Source organism: Diadema antillarum, unplaced genomic scaffold (genome assembly GCF_040938485.1).
Source record: "Diadema antillarum isolate AM-2024a unplaced genomic scaffold, OU_Dant_1.0 seq00000998_RagTag, whole genome shotgun sequence".
NCBI lineage: Eukaryota > Metazoa > Echinodermata > Echinoidea > Diadematoida > Diadematidae > Diadema > Diadema antillarum.
Genome location: NW_027271836.1, coordinates 220,996 through 231,830, shown reverse-complemented (window position 1 = coordinate 231,830; position 10,835 = coordinate 220,996). Strand labels below are relative to the sequence as shown.

At 36.7% G+C, this 10,835-nt stretch overlaps 1 long non-coding RNA gene across 1 annotated transcript; it reads right to left on the bottom strand.

Moving 5' to 3' along the window:
* Positions 1–4,104: 4,104 nt before the first annotated feature.
* LOC139742385 (uncharacterized) lies at positions 4,105–7,359 on the bottom strand. The gene is made up of 3 exons (XR_011711671.1): positions 7,256–7,359; positions 5,366–5,431; positions 4,105–4,413 (listed from the first exon to the last, which is right to left on the bottom strand). It is a non-coding gene; the product is annotated as an uncharacterized lncRNA (long non-coding RNA).
* Between the last annotated feature and the right edge of the window lie 3,476 nt (positions 7,360–10,835).

The window sequence follows — 10,835 nt, the reverse complement described above, 5'->3', positions numbered from 1 at the left end:
ATGGCGTCTTGTATGTCTTTCTGTCATATCGCATGATTCCTCTATAGGTCTACGATCACAATCACAATGTGAGACGACAGTTGAGTTTCACATGGCTGGCACAAGAAACAAATAGAAAAAAAAAAGAAGGAAAGTGAGGCGTTCGAAGTATTTGCAGAGTTACAAGAATGTGGTGTTTTTGAAAACATTCCTTCACCTGAAATTTCATTTATATGGCTGATTATTATAAGAAATGAACGTATCCAAAAAATGGCGTTTTCGTTTGACCGTTAAACCGTGTTCTGTATCCCCTTAAAATACAACCTTTTATAAATATCTAGTATCAGGTACCGTATCCTCCATGTACGGCAATACTAAGAATGATCTCTTGAACTTGATTTTTGCGTGAGCGAAAATCATGGCTGGATAATAATAGGAGCCATTGTCATATTGTTAAAAAATAATCAGTGATTTGTCATTGAATTGACATCATATCGATCTCAACATTTTCTTTACAGCTTTACAGGGTGTATGGCATTTGTAACAAAAATGTGCAACATGTCTCTGAAAAAAACAAACACGTTTTCCCCATTGCATGCCCTCGTATAGTTCTAGAATAATGCGGCAAACGGGGTTTTATACCGTCGTGCACCCAGAGTTACAGACGTTAACCAAATGTATGCATCTAATAAGGTATCGAGAAAATAGTGCAAAATCAGCATTAATTAGCATAGTTTTAGAACCTTTAGCTAGGCCTCTGACCTTGACCCTTGATTCAACGACCCCGAAATTCCCAAGAGATGTTTTTCAAGGTTGGGAATGTTAAACTCCTACATTAATGAAAAATGTTTGCAAAATGTTACCGTGCATCACAAAAACAACAAAACGTCTCCAGAGAAGGATTTTGAGTCAAGGGCAGATTGTAAAAGAGTAGACTTTAAGTGTTAAAATGATATAGCAGCTGTATATAACTCAATGCAATATTGACTATTTTAACCTAATCTACTCTGGAAAGGTTTAAACTGTTCGAATAGGTTCTGAAGTACAATTTATATTATATTCTAAGCGCTTATTCTTTGTCAAACCATGCTTTCTGTGCGATGAATTTGACCGAAACCAAAACCCAAAAAAGAAAGGAAAAAAAAAAAGAAACGAATCAACAACGAAAGGATAATCACAGTAAACGAACTCTTGATTCTATCAATGAATAATACCAACTTTTAAAACAGTAGCATTATCCTTGCAGTGAGTCCAACATTTCAGCGCAAGGTTATCTGAAGCAAATCCAGGTTCTTAAGGATCACTTGTCTTCTGAAAGACTGACACTGGTTTTCGATTCGTCAACGAATATTTTTTAAGATTTTGTTGATTGTATATTATATAAGTCACTTGTTGGTCACGTTCCGAGTAACAAAATCTCAATCTTTAGTGCAAATATCCTACAAACATCCATAACCTGCACAGTTTTAAGGACACTCTTCTTTCACAAATTCCAAGACGTAAAACAAAAGTATCATAAAGAGACAAAACATCTGTCTGTGCAGCTCCCAAATATCGCATGACAAACCATTAGAAGTCAGGGAATCCCCAACTGAAGCGGTCTTTAAATCACGGCGCAAAACACATCTTTTCATTTACTGTCTATAATCAAGTACATCAGCCGCTTTTGCAGAGCAGAATATGTCATTAGATCCTTGACATTATTATATTTGATATATTCTTATGCTCAGCATTGTCAAAATTCCAAATTGTCTTGACTGACTCCCTTCCCCACCCCTTTTTTCTATTCTTGTTGATTTTATGATGCACGTTCGCATAACAAATTCATAGCAAACACACATATTATGCATGTTATGTAACTGTTGTTGAAGATCTTACCTGACAGGTCGAAGCCTTGTCTGCTATGATCCTGTAGAAATCTGTTTGAAATCTTGAGTTGAACAAGTCCATTTCGACTTCGCGCAGCACACGGCTGGAGCACATTCCCTCCGCCAAGTCAAGTAACAGATTTCTTCCGCAGTTTAAACGGTCAATATGTAACGATCGCTAATGAGAAGGAACATTGATAGTTTGAACAACGATGATCAGGGTACTATCATGAGCCATTATGCATTCAGGTACGATGCAGAACGTGCATTATGGCGTCCCGACCCAAGACACAATGGGAATTTAGCGAGCACGCTCGACTGGTTTGCAATTTCCTGAAAAAGTTTGATTTCTTTCCCCATGAAATTAACTTATTGTGCAAGGACGGAGCTTTGGTTTGCCCCAGTCATATTTTCCACAAGAAGACTAGTAAAACGACGGTTTACATCGAATACAAGTGAAGGGGTCGGTGCAATATAGTGATGACACACACTTTTGTTAAAATTGAGTCACATACATTTTCATAATTCTTATCTTTCACTCTTATCTCCATAAAAAATGTACGCATTCATATTTTATTCATGTGCAATGTATATAATCGTATTTATTTCCAAATATTCAACAGCGATTATCTCAAAATGGCCATTGTGTGGGTTAGCACTATATTGCACCGACACCCTCAATTATAATGATCATCATTATAATGTCTTATGACAATTTGGAGTCATCTATAGGATCATTACATCTTTTAACTGCCTGAGAGGGAGAACATGAGGTCTTTTTATCATAAAAGTCTTCTATGCCTTGTGTTTCAACTTCTACCCAAATTTGAATTTCATTAACTGATGTCCACCTTAGTTTTCAGAACAAAGGAAATTGATCACAGAAAAAGTGTATGAAGATTTCAAGGTCTCTGACAGCACACACTGACACGTGCACACGCACACAAAGGCATACACATACATCTTTTACGCTCTCTATGTATTTTTTTTTTCGATTTGAAAGCCAATGAGCAACTCACCGCTTGGTTACACTGCACCATGAAGACGACACCTGACTTAGTGTGCTCTGACAAATCAGGAGACAGTCTGTATTTATCCCATCGTTCTCCCACTGCTCTAGCTGCCTCCTCAGTATGACATTCAAACGCAACATCAACGCAAAAGTACTGGTCAGCACACTTTGTCAATCCATCGATGATATCAAGGCGAATCTCATTACGTAAGGTTGAGATGAAGTACAGCAGGTAGCGGAATTGCTCAAATTGGGCAAGAAGTTTGTTTTTCAGTTGACTGTAGTCGGCGTGATTATTGGTGTACACATTTTCAATGTATACTCTTGCAATATATTCTTGGAACAATTTGTGGGGAAACGAAACAATTGATAAAACCAGGGATTGAGTATTGACATTGCGCAGACGCTTCCTGTTGATAACATATCTTTCTATTGTTAAAACCCCGACTCTGCAGCATATTTCCTTGGCATCAATACACTCTTTGAATATTTCTTCAGAAAATGTCATATTGTTTTCTAACAAACCGTTCAATGCTATCTGACTAATATCTTGAATTGCCCTATCCGCCTCCTTGAAACATTCAACAACGTTCTGATTCCCAAAAGTTTGACATGCTTTTGACGCGTAGTGTTCTTCAAGGAAAGTGATCATTTCTCCAAAAATCTGAGAGAAAGTTTGCATTTTTGTCAGTTCCTTTCGTCTCCCTTCATTGAATTCTTCCCACATTAGGCAAAGCATGGCAGAGTAGATAGGAAACGGAGCCATGTTCGACTGAATTACATCATTTTCCTCCATGAAAGTAATTAAACTTTCTGCCAGATATTCCTTTCCTCTTATCCGAAAGTATTTCTTGATATAAACTGTCAAATTGTCCTCGTTAAATCCGTCGACCCTGATAAATGTGTAGGCTTCGGCAAGGCCTTCGACAACGGTGAATTCATGTCTTCTCCATGGTCTTGTGGTCACAATTACCTTGCATGACTTATATTGCTCTAAACCTAAAATTCGAATGACCTCACTGCAGCTCTTTTCTTCGATTTTCCAGTTAAACTCGTCGAGTCCATCAAAAACAATTAAAATTTTATCTAAATTGTTAATGATATATCCGTCTATTTGATCCTGTGTTGCTACATCTGAGTCAGATAGATAAGAATGCACTATACCACCGATACTTTTCCCGTCGGTAACATCACGAAGAGGGATTACGAGTACCATATCGAGATCCTGGAGAATCCGTCCCTGGCACCAGTCCCAGGCTATCTTAGAGCACAGCGTTGTTTTACCTACGCCACCTTCACCCTGGATCAAAAGGCGTTTTGAAAGGTTTAAACTTCCATCATTGGTTAAAAGGTCTTGGTACGTTATAGGTGTAGTTTTGCTCATGTCATTTTGGTCTATCAGACTCAAATTGGTATAAATGTCATCCAAGTTAACACGATCCATAAAGTTGAGTGGATCCAAAGTGACCTTGCGTCGTGACAACCGGTAGTACGCCTTCAGGTCTTCTTTACATTGCTCTACTTGTTCCTTTGTAAGCGATCGTGAAAGAGGTGCTGTTTGAAAGCAAAACGATTACAGATATGATTTAGATAAAGTTAAGACGTACTGATATCACGATCTGTACATCCCATGACGCTGCTAAATGCCACTGCAGAACAAACATCAAACAGAATCAACGACGCCCTGGTAACAGCTCTGATTATTCCTCCCATGTTTACCATGTTTACATTTCTAAGCATTTCCTTTTTATCACTCTCCATTTCTTTTAAACACATTATAATCACGTATGTACTTTAGGAGTACTTGCATCTATGCGCGGAATACTACTCATGTTAGCATTATCATGTACAGATTTCAAGATTACGTTTCTTGCTAAGCATAAACCAAGAAGACCAGGTATCATTTTTTTTTTCCAGAAGAGTCAGTTTTCTCTACCCTATTTCTAATTTTTCAGGCCTCAAAACTACCTCTAAATTCAAGATATGCTATTTGTTTTCTTCTTGGTGATATATATTTGAAAAGGTACTGCTCTTACTGTGATACAACAGGTCTTCATTGCTACAATTCCACAGCCCTTAGTAGCCCATACCTTTTAACCCTATTTTTCCTTTATGAAAATGTGCATGTCGTTAACTCAGTGATATTTCTTTTTGACAGAATGGATTCTGCAAATCGTCAAATTCAAATAGGAGAAATAAGTCATAATTTATAATTGCCTGTGAGCATATTGCTGCTCTTTTGAACATGTTAGTAATTCAGTTACATATTGTTGCCTTCATCATTCTGAATAGCTCCACTCTATGCGGATACATGCCAGTTCTTTTGGTAAAGGGGGACAATCAACTGTCAGTTTATGAATATGTTCTTTAACTTTGGAACCTAAGTGTATTCAAATCACAATTAACAATGAATTACAACGTGAAACGTTGGAGTACGTTATACTGGTATAAAATGACGAAATACGCAACAAGGAATACAAGGTAATCATTTCAAACTTCCCCATACCAAGCATTTCTGTTTCTTCTTCATCAACTCGTTTTGGTCTCCGCCAGCAGGGATTCCAGCCGCATCCTGTAAAATATGACATCAAGGAAAAGCTAAAACAATGATATCCAAGGAGATGTGTGTGTGTATATATTATATGAGTGTCTGAATATAAGAACGACCCAAGTCCATGGAAGACCATTTCGAGTAAACTTAAAAAAAAAACTTTCCAATCTTTTTTATTTGTCCAATAATATTCTATTTAACTGTGATGGGAAGGTAACATTGTATATACAAACTAGAACATATATTATTATGACAATTAATATTTATATTAATTGTGGAGAGGCCATTTTGTGTGATGGACTTGGGTCGTTCTTTGAATCATTTACAAGATATTCTGCCTTTCAATAGAGATGAGAGAAGGATGAGAGAGGGCGCTATGATATGAATGTAAGAATGGCCCAAGTCCTTCATTTTTACATTCATATAAGAATTCATTCATTAATTTCAGGCACTCCAGGGAGTAATTAGGAGTTATCATTTATACACAAGTTTAGTCCATGCATAAGCTACAATTTACCATTTCAAACTGAACTGGGCCAAAAAATGGACTTGCGTCGTTCTTATATTCACGTTTCCATGTAGTACATGTATATATATATATATATATATATATATATATATATATATATATATATACTCTCTAAAAATCGAGTGAAAATATTCACTATTAAAAGAGTGAATTTAAAGTGAAATTCGAGTGAATTTTGAGTGAAAAATGTTCATTTTCACTCATTTTGGAGTGACGTCAGGATCACTCGAAGATTTTGGAGTGATCCCCGAGTCACTCTAAAACGAGTGAAAATGAGCATTTTCATTCTAAATTTACTTTTTTTATTGACTCTTTTAAGAGGGAATATTTTTTTTAGAGTACACTGTATATATATATATATATGAAGAGTTTGTTTGCAAAAACCGATAAGTCCATATTTGCCAAATAGAAATATTTGCGATTAAAGGTCAAGAAAAATAAAGAGAAGAATAAGACAAAATTTGCTTTTTTTGACCATAACTTCAAAAACATATCTTTATATTTAGTGACCAATGTATCATTTAAAAGGTATGATTTTGTACTTTATGATAGAGATCATACTTCAAAATCTTCAAAAATGGACTTATCGGTTTTTGCAAACAAACCCTTCATATGTATATATATATATATATATATATACATATATACATTTATGTATTTGTGTCTGTGTGTGTGTGCGTGTGTGTGTGACCAGTTCAAACAAAAGGATCCCAAAGACGGAAGAGGACAATATCTTAAGTCCTACATGAAATTGGGTCGTGCGACTTTCTGTTGGTTTGTGATGCAAGTTCACATTTAGTAATATACTAAAATGCATAACGTCGCTGGGGTGACAAGACCTGGTATCTGCAATTTGGGGGAATATGAATTTTTTGGATTAATGGTCAAATAATGGGTTTAACTGATGTCCTGTCCGAATTCTAACTGTCTTTCTCCAAAAATGAAGCCACCACTGCACGTCAAATTAAAGGCTATCCCATTCGCCATAGTGCTTTGGCCGCCATGTTTTTTTTGGCTCTCCTGAACATTCAACTTTTTGTAGATACGAGGTCTTGTCGTCCCAGCAACGATAAGCACATACATGAATTCCGCGATCTCTTTTTATCGGTGTCATCTGACATTGCTAGAATTTGTTATCATACAATGGTACTAGAATTCCGAGTTTGTAATAAAACATAGATTTACGCGAAAGTACGAAATGATAATTACTGATGTATATAACATATACACAAAGCTATCTGAAGGTATTGAAGACAAAGTAAAACAAAAAACAAAAAGACGAATGAAATGATTAACGCAAAAGAAAATATCGCCACCTTTTCTTGGTAGGAAGTGCGGATGATACTTCTGCAGAAACTTTCCAACAAGGACAAAAAGGAAAAATACAGCAACTGATACACCGATGACTAGTCCAACGATGAAACCGACATTTTTACGTTTTCCTGGAGAATGATATTTAAAAAAAAAATAAAGAACATCATATTTTCCGTTACTTTGTTTCATCAGAAATATTTTAAAAAAATGAAAAAATAATAGTAATTAACATCATGATAAATGACACCGCAACGCATTATATCAAGTTTATGGGTAGTGCCGAAGCATTTCAATACTAGGTTAGGGTCATTATACAATCATAATCTAAGTAATACATCGTTGAGAAAAACTGATTTGATAGGCGTAATGTTAATGATTAAGGAACAATATCTTTATTGAAGGAAATATGTTTAAGCTCTTTCCTGAAATCATTTCATAGCTCCAAATTATCGACTCGGATATAATCATATGACAAATCAAAATCCAGTTTTTGTTTGTTTGTTTGTTTGTTTGTTTATTTTCCATCTGGGAAGATGGCTGGATAGCCCATATTCAGCTACATTAAGCTGTTAAGCTGTCAGTATTTTTACCTCTTTTCCGTGAACGTTTTGATAGTGCGGACGAAAGCCATAACGTTCTTATCTTATATTGTTACGAAAAACAAAAACAAACGAGCAAACAAATAGATAAACAAATGAGAACTTTGTACACAACCTGATATGGGTAAAAGAGTGATTTCCTCGACGGACGTTCCATTCAGCGAGTCTCCGGTAGCCATGCACATGAAGGTTTGTTCTCTCCCACGTTCAGTTGAAATAGTTATCGTTTCACTCCTCTCGTATGTGCTGTCAGATAACATTTTCTGTCTAGAAACCACTGAATTCAGTCTCTTTCCAGATTCTTCAGTCCATAGCATGGAAATGTTAGGCTTGAATCCACTCACAACACAAGTCAGGTCAAAAGTGGGAGTGTTAGGAGTTTGGTATGTACACCGACTCTGGCGGGACTGAGTTATATCGACGCATTCCTCGATTGTATGTGTTGATGCCATTGCTGGGGGAGAAAATTATATGTAAAATATTGAATTAGAATTTGTTCATATGTGACCGTGCACCTCAAAACGAACATAAAGTCGCACACACTGATTTTGCGTGAGGAATGAAAATAAGTGAAATGGGTCAACCTAGCCAAACTTGACTTTTTCATATTTTCTGAAAGAGCGGGTCTTCCTTTACATTATGCTAAAATTTGGTATCATAAAACGGGCAGGAAAGTGTGTTTTTTTAGCAGTTTATCTCGAACATTTTTGGTAGAATAGTGTGATTAGGTGTGTCTTTAGAATCCCTTTTTCATGTCTGAAAAACCTTGTCCACACTCTTCACTTTCAACTCTAATAACTTTTGAAAGGATAGGGCTACTGCTTTGAAAGTTGGCATTAATTATGGACAGAATGTGTTAATGAGGCATGTTTAATTTCAGTTTAATTTGATAATCCCTTCATTGTTGTTACTCTGGTGGTTTACTTCCTGTCTCTTGTCCCATTCATTGCACAGCCAGTACGGCTTGGTAAAGATTAAGCGCTTGAATAGACACTGTACTTCAGAGCCTCTTTTCTCACTTCATACTTTTCCTAAGTTTGTGTTTTCTTTCCAATATTTAGGTATGTTAGGAGAGTCCATTTGATTTGAGTTATACATCATTTTAAAGCTTAAAGTCTGCTCTTTCAGAATATGGTCTTAACTAAAAATTCATGTCTGGCGACTTTTTGTTTGTTTTGAGGTGCAGTGTCACATATTCTTTTCCGAAAAAACTTCAATATAGTTAGGAAGATGAAAGAAAGGATACGAAAACTTGTCAAGTGTATAACAATGTGACGCATTTACATGACAAGTGCAAACATTTAAATATCTCTTATGTTCTTCAAGTTCTTCATATCAGGCAAATCTCTAATAGTAATAATAACAAATAATGATAATGACAAGAATGTCCATGTGTTACTCTCGCACTTCAAAGGCTATAAATTTGATGACGATAACATTTACGGACAAGGACGTTCCTAAGACGTTATTGAGAATTTAGGATAGTAAAAAACTATCATCATTGTTATTGTCAATTTATATGCAGCGTTAGAGGCGCATTGTTATTCAATAAATTACTTCCCGTGTTCGATGCCACAGTATAGAGTATACACACGCAAACACACACACACACACACACACACTCATAGACACACATACACAAAACGACTCCTCTTTACTGGTTATAAGGAAATGTTAATCCCATGTAAGCTTTCTAAAAAATCAGCATCATCTGTTGGAATTGGGAATGTAATCACACATTCCGGTCTGCACTTCAATACCCTCTACCTAAACGGAAAAGAAATCAACTCGACCAACAATCGTCTTAAATTCGTACTAATAACAACAGTTTTGCCATTGCAATGCGATACTCGGCATCATTATACAGTACTGCCCAGTGACAGTCACATAATTATATCACATCTGAAGTCAAATCCTCAAAACCTGAGGAAAATGAATAGATCAGCAAATTCTATGATTGTCAATAGAAAATTCTGTTAAAATAACAACACAATATCTAATATACAAAATCTACACAACTATGATAACATAAACATCACAAATTCCAGATTTGAAATCAATATTACAAAAAAGTAATTCACAATATCATGAGACAAATCCAGGGGCGTCACCAGCTTTTTTTCAAGGGGGGTGCGTTTTGACACTAAATGTTTACGAGATTTTTTTGACAGACATTTGGAATATAGGAAGCTCTCAATCCCCAGACTTTTACTGTTTTTTTAGGGAAACCAAGCGGGGAAAGGGCACCGGCGTAGCTAATATTTCATCTTGGGGGGGGGGGGGTTAGTATGCGAAGGAGCGAGCAAGGGTGGGGGGAGGGTGTGGAAGTGCCGGAGGGGGTTGTATACCCCTATAAATGGATTATGGAATGACGGTGTGAAACGACAAATTATTGGCAGCGATATCAGGAGAATGGCATAACGACTACATGCGAGCGAGGGGAGCGAGCGAGCTTGAAAATTTTTAAATTTTACAGTCCAAAAACTGCCGTTTGTAGCCATATTCTTTTGCTTTGTAAATTAAGGGGGGCGCACCGGGCGCAACTGCTGGCAGTTACTGGCAGCAACATCAGGTGAACTGCATAGTAATTAAATGCGAGCGAGCAAAGAGAGCGAGTTCGGAAATTTTGACATTTTACAGTCCCAAAACTGCCATTTGGAGCCATATTTTTTCGCTTTGGAAATAAAGGAGGCGTAGGGGGCGCAACGGGCGCAACTGCCGATAATTACTGGTAGCAACATCCGGAGAATTGCATAACAATTAAATGCGATCGAGCGAGCGAGCGAGCTTGAAAATTTTGACATTTTACAGTCCAAAAACTGCCGTTTGTAGCCATATCTATTTGCTTTGGAAATTAAGGGGGGCGCACCTGGCGCAACTGCTGGCAATTACTGGCAGCAACATCAGGTGAATGGCATAGCAATTAAATGCGAGCGAGCGAAGAGAGCGAGCTTGAATATTTTTGACATTATTTTTACAGTCC